Genomic DNA, 20,450 nt, shown 5'->3' on the forward strand with positions numbered 1-20,450 from the left:
CTCCTCCTGAAGTCTAGACACCTTCCAGGGAGTCTATTCCATTCATTATTCATGTATGGGCCTGTCATCTAGTCCCCAAGAGTTTTTAGGATAAAACCCTTGCTTTTCTACCCTCTCTCAATGGTATAGTTGAACTAATCAGAGAGATTCCTGACATTGGCATAGTGGTTTACATTTTGCACTGGATCTTTTCAGTAAGATCTCACTTTTACTTTCATTTTTTAAAAATCCATGAGGTAGGGATGTTTGAACTCTTTATGGAAAGAAAAAACAACTTGCCTGAAGTCACCAGCTAACAATGGCAGATGTGGGTCAAACACAAATCTACAAGTTGTGACCATGACTCTGGGGGGTCTTACAGCACGAATGAGGGTCAGGGGGTTTGCAGAACAAAAGTGGAGTCAAATAGGGGCCCCCAACTGTCAGGATCCATTCTTTCCAAGTGTTTCTCTCTCTCTTGGCTTCCAGAATCTAGTTTTATGTTTTCATCTTTGTACTGATCACATTTTATAATCTGCTTTTATGAACACTTCTTTACTAGTGTAAGAACTCCTGGAAGGAAGGTAACATAGCTTCTTTATATTTGCAGTTCCAGAACCTAACACAACCTCTGACACTCAGTTTCACAAAGTACATGTTTATTGGATGAATTTCAAGAGTTTGTGTAGATAGGCGGTCCCCAACCTTTTTGGCACTAGGGACCGGTTTCATGGAAGACAGTTTTTCCAAGGACAGGGGGCAAGGGATGGTTTGGGGATGACTCAAGCACATTACATTTATTATGCTCTTTGTTTCTATTATTATTACATCAGCTCCACCTAAGATCATCAGACATTAGATTCTGGAGGTTGAGGACCCGTGGTGTAGATGCTTGCAAACCAAACAAAACAAAGGCACTATGCCTTATGCTCGCTGTGCTTGGATACAGGGAGTTTAACTTAGAAAATCCATCCAAATCCATCTGGCTGTACAGTTAAACCTGTAGCTTTGACAACAAACACCATCCCAGTCATTAGGAGGTATCTGCTCACCTAGACATTATATTACAGACGCTAAGAACACAAGAGAACCCAGGCAACCTAGACTTGAACCCAGCCTTCATTAGCTGCCTGTCCTTGAATAAGTTACCTTACTTCTCTGTGTCTCCATTTCCTTGTGTGTAAAATGAGAGGAAATGGTTTACTCAGATTTTTTGAGATTGAATTAGTGGATTAAACGATTTCATATTTACAGTGCTAGGTGGCGCTAGTGGTAAAGAAGCTGCCTGCTAGAGCAGGAGACCTGGGTTTGATCCCTGGGTTAGAAAGAGCCCCTGAAGAAGGAAATGGCAACCCACTCCAGTCATCATGCCTGAAAAATCTCACAGGCAGAGCAGCCTGGCAGGCTTCAGTCCGAAAGAGTTGGACACAGCTGAGTGACAAGCATTTCTCAGTATCATTGGAGCCACTGTTGCCCATTTTGTTTTGATATTAGGAATTTTCAATAGGAATATTTTCAATACATGTTGGATAATACTAACTTTATCTCTGTTCTTATCCCAGTGTCATCAAATAATGCCCAAGCATTATACAAGTGTTCATTTAGCAAATACTCTTTGCCTGGAACGATTCTGGCTCTAGAATTACATTGTCCATACAGAGTTTGACTACATAAATTTACATTTACATTAATTAAAATTAAATAAGATAAAAAGTTCAAGTTTTCAGTTGCACTAGCTACATTTCAAGTATTCCGTCACTACATGGATCCGTCTAGTGGCTACTGTATTGGATGGTACAGACAGAATTTCCCTTAGGGCAGAAATCTCTTGTTACATAGAGCTATAGTACAAATACAAAGATAGAAGCTGACATTCTACTAAAGAAGATAGATAATAAATAAATATATAATCATCATGAATTAATAATTTTCTATGAAGAAACATATTTAGTTACTGAAACTTTGTTAGAAAAATTAACTTTGATAAATAATTCCTTAATGAACTGTCACATCATTATATTAAAATTATAACTGGCTTACCAATTACAAAAGTAGAATATATTTATTATAGAAAATTTAGAGAATACAGAAAATTATAAAAAGGAAAATAAAAATATACCTAGCAATATTTTAACTCTTTTTATTTGATATTTGTAGACTATGTATTTTACCATGTCAATCTTTGAAACACTATTTTCAGTGTCTACAAATAGTGCAATTTCTGAATTTAGTGTTATTATATCACTGCCCTCATTAGAATTTAGATTATTTTAAAAGTATTTGTTCTAATATTTAAATGAATATTCATATATATAATTCTTTGTCTGTCTTTTTATTATTTCTTCATGAAAAATCTTTAGAGTACCATCTCTAGAGCAAAGTTATTAAATATTTTTAGATTCAACTCATATTAAAAGATTTTTCAAAAATTTGAACTTATTTGTGCATTTACTTACCCTTGGCAACTGTATATGTTATTTCCTATACTAGTGGGAAGTATTTTGTTTAAACTTATTATTTTTTGATTAACAGTGAGACTGAACATCACTTCAAATATTTACTAACCATATATAAATATATCTTCTCTGAATTATCTATTTTAGTTTTACATCAATTTTTCAATTGCAAAATTAGATGAGCTCTTTGTATTTTAAGAATAGTAACCATTTGTCTTTCCTATTTTGGGCCAACATTTTCCCCAGTTTGTTGAATACCATAATTATGTTTCTATTTTTTTACATGGAAAAGTTCTGAAACTCATATGTGACAAAGTTATTTCCTGGCTTTTAAGTTTTGAAGGCCTCTGTGTTTAGAAGAATCCCTGACACACAGTGAAAACTAAGTTGGATAAATGTAAGTTTAAATGAATTGAAATATGTGACCCATACTGACAAACCATAGGCTCATTCTTTTTTCCTACAGATGCAGGTCAATCCTCCCAATCATTTTAATGTCACTTGGAACTAGAAGAAACATTTGGCATTTGTACTGATTTTCTAATGGCAACATACTCGGTATCCGGGGGATTACCATAGCCTATTGTATTCCTAAGTGGGCTTTTCTGGTGGTTCAGTGGTAAAGAAATCACCTGCCAATGCAGGAGACTCGGGTTAGATCCCTGGGCTGGGAAGATCCCCTGGAGAAGGAAGTAGCTCCCCACTTCAGTATTCTTGCCTGGAGAAACCCATGGGCAGAGGAACCTGGTGGGATACAGCCCATGGGGTTGCAAAGGGTTGGACACGACGGTACAACTAAACAACGGCAACAGTCCCTGAAGGGAGCCTCGTACGAAGCTCATGATCCTGCATTTGTGTCCATCTGGGCCCAGATGGACACTGTAGGTATTTCCTGTCCCACGGGGCCAGTGCTTCTTGGTAGTTGTGTGTGTGTGTGGGTGTGTGTGTTTTTAAATAGTACCTCCCATTATTTTTTGTTTATAACTTTTAATTGGATTTTTACAAATTTTTTATTTGGTTTTTGTTTTGGGGGGTTTTGGTTTGATCATGCCACATGGCATGTGGGATCTTAGTTCCACAACCAGGGATCAAACCCACGTCCTCTGCACTGGAAGCACAGTCTCAGCCACTGGACCACCAGGGTAGTCCCACCCGTTACGTAATAAACATTTAAAATCCACTTCCACCTCTTCTCAATATCTACCTGGCTTCTTCTGTCCTCCTTCTTCTATTAAAATTTTGAGCACACAAGCATGATAAAAAAGGATAATTAATTGGAGGTCAGTGGTATGAGGCATACAAAAAGAATTCTGTGTCTTGCTTCTTAATATTTCATCATGAAATCATAGTGATACAATTTGTATCAGGGGAGGAGAAAGCAAAGAACTAAAGAGCCTCTTGATGAAAGTGAAAGAGGAGGGTGAAAAAGTTGACTTAAAACTCAACATTCAAAGAACTAAGATCATGGCATCCAGTCCCATCACTTCATGGCAAATAGGGAAACAATGGAAACAGTGACAGACTTTATTTTGGGGGGCTCCAAAATCACTGCAGATGGTGACTACAGCCATGAAATTAAAAGACGCTTACTCCTTGGAAGGAAAGTTATGACCAACCTAGATAGCATATTAAAAAGCAGAGACATTATTTTGCCAACAAAGGTCCATCTAGTCAAAGCTATGGTTTTTCCAGTAGTCATGTATGGATGTGAGAGTTGGACTATAAAGAAAGCTGAGCACCGAAGAACTGATGCTTTTGAACTGTGGTGTCGGAGAAGACTCTTGAGAGTCCCTTGGACTGCACAGAGATCAAAACAGTCCATCCGAAAGGAAATCAGTCCTGAATATTCATTGGAAGGACTGATGCTGAAGCTGAAGCTCCAATACTTTGGCCACCTCATGTGAAAACTGACTCATTGGAAAAGACCCTGATGCTGGGAAAGACAGAAGGCAGGAGGAGAAAGGGATGACAGAGGACGAGATAGTGGATGGCATCACCGACTCAATGGACATGAGTTTGAGCAAGCTCCAGGAGTTGGTGAAGGACAGGGAAACCTGGTATGCTGCAGTCCTTGGCGTCGCAGAGTCAGACATCACTGAGCGACTGAACTGAACTGAGAAAGACAGAAGTCAGCATGCGTGTGTGCTAAGTCCTGTCTGACTCAGTCCTGTCTGACTCTGTGCGGGCCTATGGACTGCAGCCTGCCAGGCTCTTCTGTCCTTGGGAATCTCCAGGCAAGAATACTGTAGTGGGGCACCATTTCCTCCTCCAGGGGATCTTCCCAGCCCAAGGATTGAACCCAGGTCTCTTACCTCTCCTGCACTAGCAGGCAGTTCTTTACCACTAGCGCCACCTGGGAAGACCAAGTCAGCGTGAAAGTCATTCAGTCGTGTCCAACTCTTTGCAACCCCATGGACTATAGTCCATGGAATTTTCCAGGCCAGAACACTGGAGAGGGCAGCCATTCCCCTCTCCAGGGGATTTTCCCAACCCAGGGATCGACCCCAAATCTCCCACATTGCAGGTAGATTCTTTACCAACCAAGGAAGCCCAAGAATACTGGAGTGGAGCCTATCCCTTCTCCAGCAGATCTTCCCGACCCAGGAATGGAACTGGGGTCTCCTGCATTGCAGGAGGATTCTTTCCAACAGAGCTACCAGGGAAGCCCAAGTCAGCATACACATGGGCAATCAAACTTATGTCCTTGGAATGTCTGCGGAGGAGGCCCTGTTCATTCATGAGACCTGCCACACTCCCAGGGAACCACACAGCCTATTCATAATGAACCACACATGCTTCTGCAAATGTGCTTTTCCTCCCATTTTCCTCTTCGGGGGTACTTACAAGTCCATAATACTGAAATGTCCTGGTCAACTTTGCACTTTGCCTGACAAACATTTGTCCTGCAAGTTTCACTATGAATGTTGCCTCCTCAGTCAAGTTGCCCTGATTTATTTATACTGAATTAGGCCCTTGTGTCTTCTCATTATCACTGTACTAGGTGCATATTTTAAAACTTTCAAAACATTGTTCTTTAATAACTAATGTTTTTAACCTTTAATTTGGATATAGTTATACAGTCACAGGAATTTGCAAAAATAGACAGAGAATTCCCTGTGCCCTTCATCCTGTTTCCCCCAGTGGTTATAGCTTACAAAACTATAGCATAATATTAGCACAGGAAATTGACATTGGCACAATGTATTGTTTACAGTTCTATGCTGTTTTATGGCATCTGTATACTCATGAAGCTACCACCAGCCAAAACTCCTTCATGTTACCATTTGAGGTCACACCCACCCACTCCCGCCATCCCGGGCCCCTGGCAGCCATTAATTTCTTGTCCATCAGTATGATTTTCCATTTTTAAAATGTTATATAAATGGAATTATACAATATGTGACCTTTGGAGAAAGGCATTCTTTTTTCCCTCAGCCTGTTGCCTTTGAAATATCACTGACAGGTTAAAGACTGTATCAGCCATGCCCTCCTCCAGGGCATCTTCCTGACCCAGGGATTGAACTCTGGGATCCTGAGTCTCCTGCACTGCAGGTGGATTCTTTTTCAGTAAGTGACCAGGGAAGCCCTGTTACATTATATAGATACCCTCGTATAGCCTGGGGCTTCTGTGGTGGCTCAGTGGTAAAAAATCCTCCTGCCAGTGGAAGAGACGCAGGTTCAATCCCTGAGTTGGGAAGATCTCCTGGAGGAGGGAATCACAACCCACTCTCAGTATCCTTGCCTGGGAAACCCCATGGACAGAAGAGCCTGGTGGGCTACAGTCCTTGGGGTCACAAAAGAGTTGGATACAACTTAGCGACTAGACAATTATAGTCTACAGATAACATTTTGCTAGCGTAAATGAAAGCTTACCTCTCTTTACCCTCTCCCATTTATAATATAATTAATTATCTAAAAAGTCTCCTCTGCATACACAATAACTATATCAGAAATTGTCCTAATTTTGCCTCAATCGCGATTTGGAAGACGAAAGAGAAAAAGGAAAGCAAATTATAGCAACTCAATTTTACTCTCTTGTACTACCTTTCTTCCTGATGTTCCAAGGTTTCTTTCTTTTTTCATCTTCTGTTTACAGAACTTCCTTAAGCCATTATTTGAGGGTCAATCTGGCAACAAATCCTTTTAGCTTTCCTTCAGCTGAGAGCATCTCGATTTCCCCTTTACTCCTCAAGGTTGTTTCCACCGGCTGTAGAATTCTGAGTTGTCATTGTGGGGATAGGAGTGCCCAGTTACTACTTCCCAAGTGACCTCCGCTGACAACTTGGCAAGCAGAGTCCTTGTTACTGCTGACGGTTAAGTTTCAGCTCTCTGACTGCCCAACTCTGACACCTCCGTGGTCGGGGCAGGATGAGGGGTGACTGGTAACAAATTGTCAGGCAAGGGTGGGCACCTAGGCTCCACATTCAGCTTTGGCTCATGGGGGTGGGATGATGTTTGACTCGAAGAGAGGTGTCTGCAAGATGTCTGTCTTATGAGGCTGCCCCTTTGCTGGCCCTTTGGTTAGAGAGACCAGGCTTTTCTTGCTGCTTTTATGTCTGTCCTCATTGGCATTTCTAACACTCAGCCCGGGATTCATGAAGCAAGGAAGAAAACCCAGGGAAATCACTGCTACGTTGTTCCTTGGATCCTGAGGTCCATGGCCAATCTCCTGCTTTTCTTCAGCTCTCAGAGTCTTCTTATGCTTGTTTTTACATAACGTTCAGGGATTCGGGTTGTACTTAACGGGAGAAATAGGGAAAAGAACATCTCTGTCAGGCTTCCCAGGTGACTCAGTGGTAAAGAATCTGCCTGACAAAGCAGAAGGCTCAGGTTTGATCCCTGGGTTTGAAGATCCCCTGGAGAAGGAAATGGCAACCCACTCCAGTATTCTTGCCTAGAAAATCCCAGGGACAGAGGAGCCTGGCGGGCTACAGTCCATGGGGTTGCAAAAGAGTCAGACATGACTTATCGACTAAGCAACCATCCATTAGTGAAAGTCATTTTTTTTTAAAGAATTTTTTTTTGATGAGGACCATTTTTAAAGTCTTTATTGAAGTTATTACAATATTGATTCTGTTGTTTTTTATGTCCTGGTTTTTTGGCCATGTGGGATCTTAGCTTGCAGACCAAGGATCGAATCCTCACTCCCTGCATTGGAAGGTGAAGTCTTAACCTCTGGACCTCCAGAGAAGTCCCCAGAAATGGAAGTCTTAATTTCTTTATTTTAATGATACTAACATCAACTAGATTTTAGACATTCTGATGACAAAGTTTGCACTTTGTTTTTGTCCCTAGAATGTACAGTCAAATGACTGTTTTAAAGTCACTTGTAAAAATTATTCTATGGAGTTATGTCACCCATAGAGGTATTTTACTTCCCTTTTTGTTTTTAGGGACTGCTTTTTAATTTAATTTAATTTACAATTATGTAAAATATTTAACGAATCCTCAATCAAAGGTATAGTCAAGGAAGTTGAGCTTCAATATCTGCCCCCACCACACTTCCTCCTCCTTCTGTGACTATTTTTCAAAAATTATAAGGTTTATCTTCCATTTTTAAAAAATATAAACAAATGTATATATTCATATAATCTCCTTCTTAGTCAATTGTTTGCCTACTATATACATTTTTCTCTACTTTTCCTTTCCACTTAATATATTGGATATATTAAGATAAAGAGATATTCTTCATTCTTTTCTTCAGCAACAGAATACTCTATTGAGTAGCTATATTATTGTTTAAATTTAACCAGGGCAATAAATAACCTTGTCCATATAATCTTTTTTAATTAATTAACTTTAATTTATCTTTTTAATTAAGTGATTAATTTGGCTGCCTTGGGTCTTAGTTGCAGCACGCAGGACCTTTGTTGCAGAAGGAGGGAGCAGATGGACTCTCTAGCTGTGGGGCTCAGGCTTAGTTGTTCCACGGCGTGTGGAACCCTCCCAGACCAGGGATCAAACCCATGTCCCCTGCATTGGCAAGTGGATTCCAATCCACTTTACTGCCAGGGAAGTCCTTTCTAAACTGTTTTTAATAGTTTTTTAATATATTAAGGTTATGGACCAAACTTACAAAAAAATCCAAATTCTTTTTCATAACTATTTATTGAAAATTTACTGTATCAGAAGTTTTTGTGTTACTAGTGACAAAAAGAAAAAGCACATACTCTTTATCTAAAAAAATACAGGAGCTGCCTAACTGAAAAGTCCAGAAGTAAGACTGGCTCCAGACAACACTCAGTTTATTTATGCTAATGCTAAGTCACTTCAGTCGTGTCTGACTCTGTGTGACTCCATAGACGGAAGCCCACCAGGCTCCCCCATCCCTGGGATTCTCCAGGCAAGAATACTGGAGTGGGTTGCCATTTCCTTCTCCAATGCATGAAAGTGAAAGTGAAGTCGCTCAGTCGTGTCTGACTCTTAGCCACCCGGTGGACTGCAGAGAGGCTCCTCCATTCATGGGATTCTCCAGGCAAGCAGTTTATTTACAAGCTCACACAATAAACAGCTGATGTCACCAAAGATTTTTCCTCCCCTACTCTTCTCTTTCAGTTTCTCTAATAATAGCAAAATGGCTGCAGCAGTTCCAGCCCTCATATCCTCACAGGGCCTCATCCAAGAGAAATGTAAGTGCACCTACTAGTAATTCCAAGAAGAAATGCAATTTCCTCCTGCAAAATTCCAGCAAACTTCTCCTTGGTTTATTTTAGTCTGAATTGATTGACATGACCATTTATGGCCATTCTGTGACAAGGGAAATAGGATATTGAGAAGATGAATCAAATCACGACCATCCACCCCTGGAGCTAGGAGGTGATTAGGAGTCATTCTCACCCAAATACCATGACTAAGAGTAGGTTACAGGTAGTTTCCCAAAGGCCATTTGAAGTCTTGCTTTTTATTGGAGAGTGCTGATTAGATGACCAAAAAGTAATTCAGTTTCATGTCGAGAGTGTCATGCACTGTACCAAACCCTACAGACACAAAGCTATAACAGCTCTTCCAAGCCTCCTTACCTACACTTACTGAAGTACTCACTTTACCTGAGGACTCTTCTCCCAGGGGATGTTTCCAGCTTGATTTTATACATACACATTCTTCCATTTTTTATATTAATATTCTGTCTCAATATCCCCACAAACAATGACTGGAGCGATATGCAGTGTTTCTAGAAAAGCAGAGACTCTGGAGTGAGACTCTAACTTTGAGCTTTTAACGTGACTAATTACATGACCCTGATCAAAAACTCAACTGCTCAGAACCTCAATTGCTCCTTCAGAGAAGAAAGTGATTATTATTATATATAACACTGAGGTCCTTCAAAGGTCCTTGCTGTGTGCCAGACTCTGTTGTAAGTATTTTAAATGTCTTAAGTCATTGAAACCTCATAGCAATCCCTTCAATAAAAACTTTTATTAGGCCATCTTATATGTAAAGAAACTGAGAACAGAGATGTTAAGTAACTTGCTCAAGGCCTCCTACCTTATAAGTAGAAGAGCTGAAATTTGAGCCCAGGTTTTCTAACTCCAAGTAAACTGTATAAACAGGTGAAATTTTTAGCATAAAGAAACGGCTCGTGACTTCCCTGGCAGTCTTCCAAACTTTCACTGCTGTGGGTACGGGTTCAATCCCTGGTTGGGGAACTAAGATCCCATAAACTTCGCTGCGTGGCCAAAAATAAAAGAAGAAAAGAAAGAAAAGAAAAGCTGCTCAATAATATTACTATCCCTGAACCTAAATAATAATTTTTCTACTTCATAGAGTACTTGTAAAGTTCACGTAAAATAAAGTCTGTAGAAAAGCTTCCTAAACTAAAAAGCAATTTGCTGCACAAATATAATGTATTATAGTTCTTACTACGATGTCTCCTCCTTTCCTAAATCTCTCCAGACCTTGGATAACATCTCATACACACATTCAGTCAGTCCCATTTTTTTTATTAATATTAGCGCTTCTTATTTTCAATTAACACACCTTATCTTTTGTAAACCCCTCCTCATGTTAAACCCTCTAGCATTTCCTTCTTAATTCTTTCTGCTCATTTCTTCCCTAGCTGTCAACCTTTACTCTGTGGGATTCACATTCCCAGACTTTATGATAATGAGACATCCTGACTCCATTTGCTCTAGTTCATTACTTTCTAAAGATAGTACCTGGGAGTTTTAGGCCTAGATTAATAGTTTCAGTAAACTTTTACTACTTTTTATTTTTCCTTCCAATGCTTTTAGAAGCCTCTATAGCTATAGGGCTTCAGTTTCCTTCTGCAGGTATGATTTTGAGTGGTCTTACAATTATCTTTAGCATGGTTATTAAGAAATGAATTCAACAAATATATATTTAATACATACTACATGATAAATCCTATATAAGATGCTAATAAAATATTAGTTTTGCACATTTTCCAGAATTATCAGTAGTGAGAAAGACTTCTAAGGTTGTTACCAAGCTGTCTGTCCTTGTAAGAGAAACTTGTCCTCCTGAATTGGTAACTCCTATGCATCTTCTTTCTTTTATTTGTTTTTGAGATTCCAGACTCTGAAGTTATTTTGTGTGTGGGTGTGCATTTGTGTCTTTGTGTCTGTGACAGAGAGAGGGAAACAGAGGCCTGCAGGGCAATATTATAAACACTTGAAGAATTCTAATGTTTAAAAAGCCATTGAGGGACTTCCCCGGTGGTTCAGTGGTTGGGAGTCTGGCAGCTGGTGCAGCAGACATGGGTTTGATCCCTGGTCCAGGAAGATCCAATGTGGCTATAGCAGCTGAGCCCGTGAGCCACAACTCCTGAAGCCTGAGCATCTAGAGCCTGCAACAAGCAGTCACCACAATGAGAAGTCCATGCACCACAGTGAAGACCCAGAACAGCCCCCAAAAAATAGATAAATATTTTTTAAAAAAAGAAAGGGAGCCAGTGCAATCAATAATCAAAACACACAATATGAAATTCATTTCATTGAACAGTTTGATAAAAACTTTAAAATAAGTTATGCTTAAGGAAATAAACCAAGACATAACTGCCATCTTGAAAAGAACAAAGTTTTGAAACAATATGAACAGAAATAAAACAAAGTCGTGTGAATCAACTGATTTCAAGAATCAATAACACACCCAGAGGAATCGGGTGGAGAGGGAGGTGGGAGGGGGGATCAGGATGGGGAATATGTGTAAATCTATGGCTGATTCATATCAATGTATGACAAAACCCACTGAAATGTTGTGAAGTAATTAGCCTCCAACTAATAAAAAAAAAAATTAAAAAAGAATCAATAACACAACTTGAACATCAAACTTATATCAATCATCCAAATTTTAAAACTGCAAGAGCTGGGATACATTCTGACTTGGATTCTAATTAAAAGATCTAATTAGTGAATTTGGAAAATGATACTAAAAGGCTTACCCAGAATGCAATCTAGAAAATAAAAAATTTTGAAGAGAAGTTAAGACACATGAAAGATTGATAAGCCTAATATCTAATGTTCAATAAAAATTATAGAAACAGAGAAAGGAAGAAATGACGGTAGGCTACCTCTGAAGAATTAATTGCTAGGAATATTCTAGAATATTGATTAAAAAATAAAATTTTAGATCAAAAATTTATTACTAGAATTATCCACTAAAAATAGATAAAAATACAATGAAAATAAGTCCACACCTTGGTCACACAATGAAAATAAAGAAGAGAAAAATCATTAATGTTAGCAAAGAAAAGTATTGATAGATTGATAGTATTAACAACAAATTAGCAAAGAAAAATATTGATAGAGGGATAGTATTAATAACAAATTAGCAAAGAAAAGTATTGATAGATTGATAGTATTAATAACATCTCATCAACAACGAAGTCCAGAAAGCAATGGAGTTGTATCTTCCACATGCAGCAAGGAAATAACTGCCAACCTAGAATATTGCATTCAATCACATTATTCTTTAATATTTAGAGCAAAATCTCATGTAAAGAATAAAAAAAACTTTGATGTTCACTAAACAAACTCTTTAAGATTGTGTTTTAAAAGATATAATAGTGATCTTTTTTCCTCTAACTGTATTATTCGACTTGAGAAATAGCTCTTGGACCATGCTCTCTGATTCTTCCTGGCCCCAAATTTCTCCTTATTCCAGCTTCTCTGACACTTGACAATAAAATACAGATTGGCTCATATTACCACCTGCCACCCTCCCTGCCAAACCTCACATAAGTACCCCTTTTTTTTTCCCCAGAAGGATGTAATCTGTGAAAAAAACAAATTTCAACTAAGTAAATTTTGAAGATCTAATCACTTTATCCATCAATTCATGAATTGGTTGGCATCCCAACTGCAACTATTAATAGAAAGGCACTCTGTGGCGGTGGTTTAGTCCCTAAGTCGTGTCCAACTCTTTGAGACCCTAGGGACTGTAGCCCGCTGTCCATGGGATTCTCCTGGCAAGAATACTGGAGTGGGTTGCCATTTCCTTCTCGAGGGGCTCTCTCCCACCCAGGGATCAAACCCTGCATTGCAGGCAGATTCTTCACCACTGAATCACCAGGGAAGCCCCAGAAAGACACTCTGAGGAGCTGTTAAAATGGAAGGTTTTTAAAGGCAAAAAGGATGAGACAAGGAAATCAAAAACAAAAGGAAAGATTATTTCTGGTGAGGTCACCTTCCTCTGAGGGAAGGGTGGGGGGCTTTCACCTGAAGACGACTTCACTAGAGTTGATCAGGAAATTCCAGGGTGACTGATATAAAATTTCAAGCCTAAAAGAGGCTGAAACTGCAATTAGATTAAGTATTAAGCTTTGCTTTGCTGTCGTGGGGCTGAGCACAAGTGACTCTATTTGAGGCCTATTCTTTTTTTTAATAAGTCAAACGTTTTAAACCTGGATTTCAAAGCCTCTGCAGATTTTTCTAGCCTTGGTTCCTACTTTTTATTTACTTATAGGATCAACTCAAAGGTTGGTGTCAGTCAGGTCTCCTGATTTCAGACCCTAAATAGTGAGAAATGAATTGTTTTCTGACTTTCTGGAGAATTCACTGCAAGTGTATTGCCTAAGCCCTCATATTTTTCAGGAAGTCCTCCTGTTAGACACAGAGTTATAAGAAATAATGGCAGAGATATCTGATTTGCATGATATTACTAAATAGTTCAGATGGTAAAAAAATCTGCCTGCAATGCAGGAGACCAGGTTCAATCCCTGGGTTGGGAAGATCCCCCGGAGAAGGGAATGGCAACCCACTCCAGTTTTCTTGTCTGGAGAATCCCATGGACAGAGGAGCCTGGTGGGCTACAGTCCATGGGTTCGCAGAGTTGGATATGACTGAGCGACTAACACACACAATGAATGTGTCCAAAGCCCATGAAGAAAATCAGTCCTTCCAATAATATTCTCCCTATATTACTTCACAGAGGTATTTTCTGAGGTTTTATGGCAGGGAGTCTTTTATTTGATATTTTCAGCATGATAGGGTTTTAAGATATTATTCTGCCATGTTGGCTATATCCTTTGCTGTTTTCAAGTTACCTTTTCTGTCTATCAATTTCTCTTATCTCTATGATAATCTTTGTAACCAGTCTCCATCAACAAAATCAAGCTGCAGAAAATAAACTACAGATAAGGCTCCCTGACATGGTAATGGGGTTTTCACTGCTTACCTTGAATTTTCTATCTCAGTTCCTCAAATCAGAAAACACTTTGATGTGAATGGCAACTTACCACATTAAAATATAAAAACTAGCAACTTGTTAGCACTTCGTTTTTTCCTTTGGATTTTACTGCCATTCACATATCAGTCATTTTTTTTCAATCTTGCAGTTATTCTCGGGACTTGTGCAGTTAAGGTGTACTATTTGCTCTATTTCTTGTCCTTATTGATAACTTTTTTCACTTAATTGTTTTGAGGGCTCATTAAGTTTCCTTCACCCCAGACCATCATGAATACACTATAAACTGAATCCAAAAATCTTGGGGCTTCCATGGTAGCTCAGATGGTAAAGAATCTGCCTGCAATGCAAGAGACCTGGGTTCAAGAAGATCCCCTGGAGAAATTCTTGTCTGGAGAAGTCCATGGACAGAGGAGCCTGGCGGACTACAGTTAATGGGGTCGCAAAGAGTCAGACACAACTGAGTGACTAACAGCTTCACTTTTCCATTTTTCATAGTACCTCTTAGTCCTCAACACCTTCAGCAGATCTTTTTCACATTTCACCTTAAAATTTGAATAAACTCACTCTCACTTCTGTGTCACCTCTACTTCCTTCAGTGGCTAGGAACTGAGGTAAGTGATGGAATTGCTGAGGCTCTTTGTTTACAAAAGTCTTAGGAGGTGCTTCTGTTCTACTGAATTATATAGCATGTTGCTTGCAGTAAATGTACAGCCAAGGGAACTACAGCACGCTGGGTACCTCCTCCAGTGTCCCAGTTCTCAGTCCTCCCTAGCAACCCAACAAGAAGCTCTTGGTACATCTCAAATCCAATATGCCCCTCATTGAATTTTCTGTCCTCTTTCATTACATCCGCTCTATCCCATAACCTCTCTATTCTCACTATTAGACAAAATCCTGGTCTACAGAATAAAAGCACTCAGACTCATCTTCCATCTAGTCATACTTACATTCCCAACCTTATTTACCATTCCCCTCTCCATAAACCACATTCCTCAACCAAACTAAACCACTGATTATTGCCCTGGGACACCTATTTCTTAGTTCTAATCTCATACTGCATCTTCAGGAGGTATTTTCATCCTCTCTTCTCCATTTTTTGTTTGTTTGTTTGTTTGGCAGCACCACACAGCATCTGGGATCTTAGTTCCCTTACCAGGGATCGAACCTATGCCCCTTGCATTGGAAGCACGGGGTCTTAACCACTGGACCATCAGGGAAGTCCCTCTCCTCCATTTGTATGTGTCCAAATCCTATTCATCCTTAAAAGCTGAGTTCAACTGCCTTCTGCAAAATACTGTATCATAATCCTAGAAGTATCCTTTGTTCTCCAGATTCCTGTGGCATTTTTCCTATAACTTCTCTTCCATACCTGCCACTTTCTTCTTTAACTTTGGGTAATTTATGAACATACATTATCTTTTTTAATTGGACTACAGCTTCTTGAGGACTTGATCTATTTCCTTATGAAATCATCTTTTTTTTAAATTCTATACAGTGACTGACAAGTACCTTTCACAGAGGAAGGATGCACTTTCATTCATTTTCTTAATTACTGCACATAATGACTATAAGCTCATATTATTTAGGGCCATTTTATCGGTAAGGAAATGTTTTATTGAAGAAGTAATGAATCCCTTCGATGGGTTAAACAGATATTTAATGATATTGAATAAATGATAGAGCAAATAGATTACTCCACGTGAGGATTATAGGGATTTTATACTAAAGGAAAGATGTGCTTTATCTGCCAAAGTAAGTTCACAAGCACAGTTGAAAAACAAATAGTTTTTGTTTTATTTTGTTTTGTGAATTGCTTCCATGAAGAGGGTAAATGAAATTGCCATGCTTTTCTAAAATTTGCTCCTGGGATGATACAAGCATCATAGAAACACTGACTGAGTCAATAGGGATAAAGAGAAATGTAAGTTTACCTATGCAACCAAGTTTCCCGAAAGGGTTAGCTATCCTCACTCTCCGCAGTAGTCTTTTGATAAGCACTTTCAGTCAGCTGCCCGTCTACAAAGGAGGCAAACACTTTCAATTTCCTGGAAAAATGGAGGAATCTTCCAAGTGTGACAGCTATTTTCCTAATGTTTGTTGCAGATGGGTGAAATGACAGATGGCAGGGCTTGAATTCATCTTGATGAATAAGAAATTGATGTTCACTGTCACACCAGCCTTTCTGAGTATGGATTCATATAGGAAAGTTTTCCCACTTTCGCCTTTTTAAGAGTATTACTCAACCATAAAAAAGGAACAATATTGAGTCATTTGTAGCGACGTGGATGGACCTAGTCTGTCATATAGAGTGAAGTGAGTCAGAAGAAGAAAAACAAATATCATATTAGCACATATATGAAAAATCTAGAAAAACGGTACAGATGCACCTATTTTCAGGGCAGGAATAGAGACACAGGCATAGAGAACAGACGTGTGGACACAGTGGGAGGTGGAATGAGGTGGGAGGTTGGGAATGATCTATACACTACCATGCATAAAATAGACAGCTAGTGGGAAGCTGCTATATAGCACATGGAGCTCAGCTCGGGGCCCTGTGATGACCTAGAGGGGTGGGATGGGAGAGTTGGAGGGAGATACAAGAGGGAGGGGATGTATGTATGCATATGGCGGATTTGGGAGAAGGAAATAGTCACCCAGTCCAGTATTCTTGCCTGGAGAATTCCATGGGCACAGAAGCCTGGCTGGGCTACGGTCCATGCGGTCTCAAAGAGTTGGACACGACTGAGCGACTAATGCTCACACATACATGGCTGATTCCTGTTGTTGAACAGTAGAAGCTAACACAACATTGTAAAGCAATGATACCACAATTTTAAAAAGAGTCACCCACAGTGAGGGAAGAAGCAAAAGGAGCTATTACCTGGCAATGGAAAATGCTCCTAGATTCTTCCTAGGTATCGCATTAAGGAGGATGGTTGAGAGAATAGTACATCCTAGTCCTTGAACTGGAGATTTGTCAAAGTTGGTAGAGATCTGTGATATCCTCTCATCCAATCTCGTCATTTTACCACTGGACAAAGAGAAGCGACTTGTTCAAGATTAAAAGAAACACAGTGACTAGGGCCACAATGTTGCCTCCAGGAGCATAAAGTAGAGGAAAGTTGAAGAAGCTGCTATGTTAACTGTAAAAGTAAGAGCCAAAAACTCTGTCAAGTTCAAATGCAATGTCAGGGATCCTTGCACCTCTTCTAGGTGAAACAGCATGACCTTTGCATTGAGAAAGACAATAAATTTTCCGATTTTGCCATTTTCTGTATCCTTAAGCAAAGCAGTCTCCTCATTTGTGAAATGTGGTTATTACAATTCTTTCCTTTGCAGGACCATATGGAGGATTTCAAGACATCAAGCATTGAGATAAGGTCTGGGAAACAGTACATCATCAAATGTTGGTTCTACCTTCGATAAGTTTAAAGTTGAAATTTAAAAAAAATTTGGGGAATTGAAACACAAAAAGAAGGCCAAGAAATGTCTATTTTAATCAGTAGAGTCCCATGAAGACAATCTGAATCATATTTAGTCTCCTGGACAAATCACAGAGGATATAAAGGAATTAATATAATATTATTTTTCATTAAGTGTTTAAGACATATGGACAATCCAAGCCTGGCCTTCTTCCCTTTGCCCAGAAAACATTCTAGCCACAACAGAACTTGGAGCATGATCAATCTAACATCTTCAATAGAGTTTCTGGTGTGTGCATACTTTCACATAACTTTGTCTGAAAGGCTCTCAGTGGAGTCGCTCACCACCTTCATCTAATGGGCAGCAGCTGCCTGGAAACAATCCTTCCATATTACTCACCTTATCAGGCCACAATAAAACACCTCCCTTCATCCTACCCTGGGAAGATGTCTCTGTTCGTTTGCTATCTGTAATGTTGACGGCCCCTCTTAGGGTAGTTTCTCCTACACCAGGTGTTTCTGGCTTTTTAGCATTTTTCACTAACTAGCTGATTCCTCTCTGAGTTTGTCTGAACTTTAGTTTGTTTCTTTACAAACAACACACTTGAGTTTTCTACTCTCCTGGACCCCTCGTTGGCAGCGATCATGAGAAGCAGCTGTCTGCCCTGGACAATAACACAGAGATACTGGTGTCATCATCATGGTTCAAAGTTTGTCACACCCCCTAGATCAGCCCGCCTCTCTTGCTGCATTTGTAGTCGATTTCCTTTTCTTTTTCTTAGTCATTTAGTTTTGCCCACCCCAGGCAGCATAAGGGATCTTAGTTCCCTGACCGGGATCAAACTGGTGCCCCCTGCATTGGAAGCACAATGTCTTAACCACTGGATAGCCAGAGAAGTCCCTGTAGTCAGATTTCTGATTCAAGTTCCAGACCACTTTACGTACTGAAAGGTGCCATTGTTTTTTTCTATTGTTCTCCCATTGGCTATCCTTTATTGGATGTGAGGGAAAGGAGGAAAATGATGTGAGTTTGGCCTTTGTAAGTTTGTAATTTTTAGAAAGCTCAGCCTTCTACCATATCTATTCATCTATCTATGCCTCTTTCTAACTCCTCAGTTTCCAGAGTGATTATGATAAATCTGAGTCAATCTGATTAAGAAATTATTAATACTAAAAGAAAAAATGGAAGGCGTAGCAGAGGAAATTACAAAAAGATCCCAATATTAGATGCCCTTGAGGCTCTAAAAGTTAAGATAGTTTTCTAGATATTTACTACTCAGTGTGGAATTTACATTAGAGATTATATCAATCAAAAGTATTGATTCATGGACCTTTTTATCATCTTCTCTATATATTTGAGATTGAAATATAATAAAATGAAACCATTCAGCACACTCAGAGTTATACATCCTGGTCTCAAGTTGTGGATCTGGCCTATGTAACTATGTAACCTTGAATTATACACATACACACACATATTTTATATGTATATAGACTATATGTATATATTGGGAAAAGTACAGCAAAATGATAAAATAATAGGTATTTCCAAGACAAACTGGAATAATTTTTCAAATTCACATGTGAGAAATCACAAGTAGGTAAAAAGCCATTTAAAAATGTTAAATACTATTAAAATAATTGTACAAGCATAGGTGTGTTAAAGACAGCTATTCATCAAACCCAATTTCTCCTCTTCTTGGCCTCAAAACTAGACTGTATTTCTCAGCCTCTGTTGCAGTTAGATCTGGCCATCTAACTGCAACAGAGTTTGGGTCAGTGGTATATGAGTAGAGGGGAGGCACACCAGTTTCCATAAAAACGCTGACCCATAAAAAACCTCCGCCATGAATCCTTCATTCTCTTACCCCTTCCAGCAAGGACAGCCAACTTGGAAACCACATGTTGCCGATTCATGAAGCACCACTGCTGGGGAGATGCTGCCTGCCAATTAGAACACCTGTTTAGGATGACATGGGCAAGAAACAACACTTCTTATTGGGTGAAGCCTGAGATGTGGGGGTTTATCTGTTAAAAACAGCAGAAGCGACAGATGGGAAACTCAAGGGGTAGGTTGCCAAGCTGCTGGAAGTGGTATTAGTCTGATTTTAATTGGGAAGAGCCCAGTGCTGACAGTTAACTATGAAAACAGGCCTTTACGAGGCCCAGCCAATGACTGGCTGAAACATAATCTGGTCAAATCAGCAGTGCCAGCTGGGATAAATTCTGAGGTCCTTAGAGGAGACTTCTGCCAATTTGACAGGCCAGTGAAGATTCCTGAACCACAGACAATTCAGGGGGTTCTGATTATCCCTTTAAAAAATGTTTACTTATGGGTATGCCTGTCAAAGAAAAGTACTCCTGTGATTTCTAAATGAGAATCTGAAAACCTGGAAAAATCAAGAATGGCAGGTCTCAGATTGTCTCCTTTAATTTACACTCAATTTTTTATATTTCTGTGAAGCCTTAATTGATCATGGAACTAAAATCATGCCCAGCTACTGGTCCACCTTTTTATTGACAATCTTAAAAAATTGAGGCGAGTCCCAGACAAAAGTGGCAAAAAAAAAAAATCTTCCAAGTGTAACTAGAATTCGCATGCCAGCTAGTGGTCATAAGTCTAAATAGGAACCTCAGATGGGAAAACATTCACTGCCCAAAATAAACTCTTCTAGATCTGATCCTCCGTGCCACAATACTGTTACACGTTATTTCATATTTTCCACCTCATTGTTTCCAAATGTGAGGCCCACAGAAATTGTATTCATTAAATTCCTAGGAATTTGTTTTATAACGAATTCAACAACGGAGAGTTTAGGCCTTTCCTTTCTCAATGTCTAAGCTCTTATATGTTTTACTAATTCAAGTGTCATTCTTCATACCAGTTATTAGAGATCTGGGTCTTTGGCAGGAGCAAACTCCTAAAAAATTAAAGCTAAGCCCAGGA

This window comes from Dama dama, chromosome 32 (genome assembly GCF_033118175.1).
Source record: "Dama dama isolate Ldn47 chromosome 32, ASM3311817v1, whole genome shotgun sequence".
Lineage (NCBI taxonomy): Eukaryota > Metazoa > Chordata > Mammalia > Artiodactyla > Cervidae > Dama > Dama dama.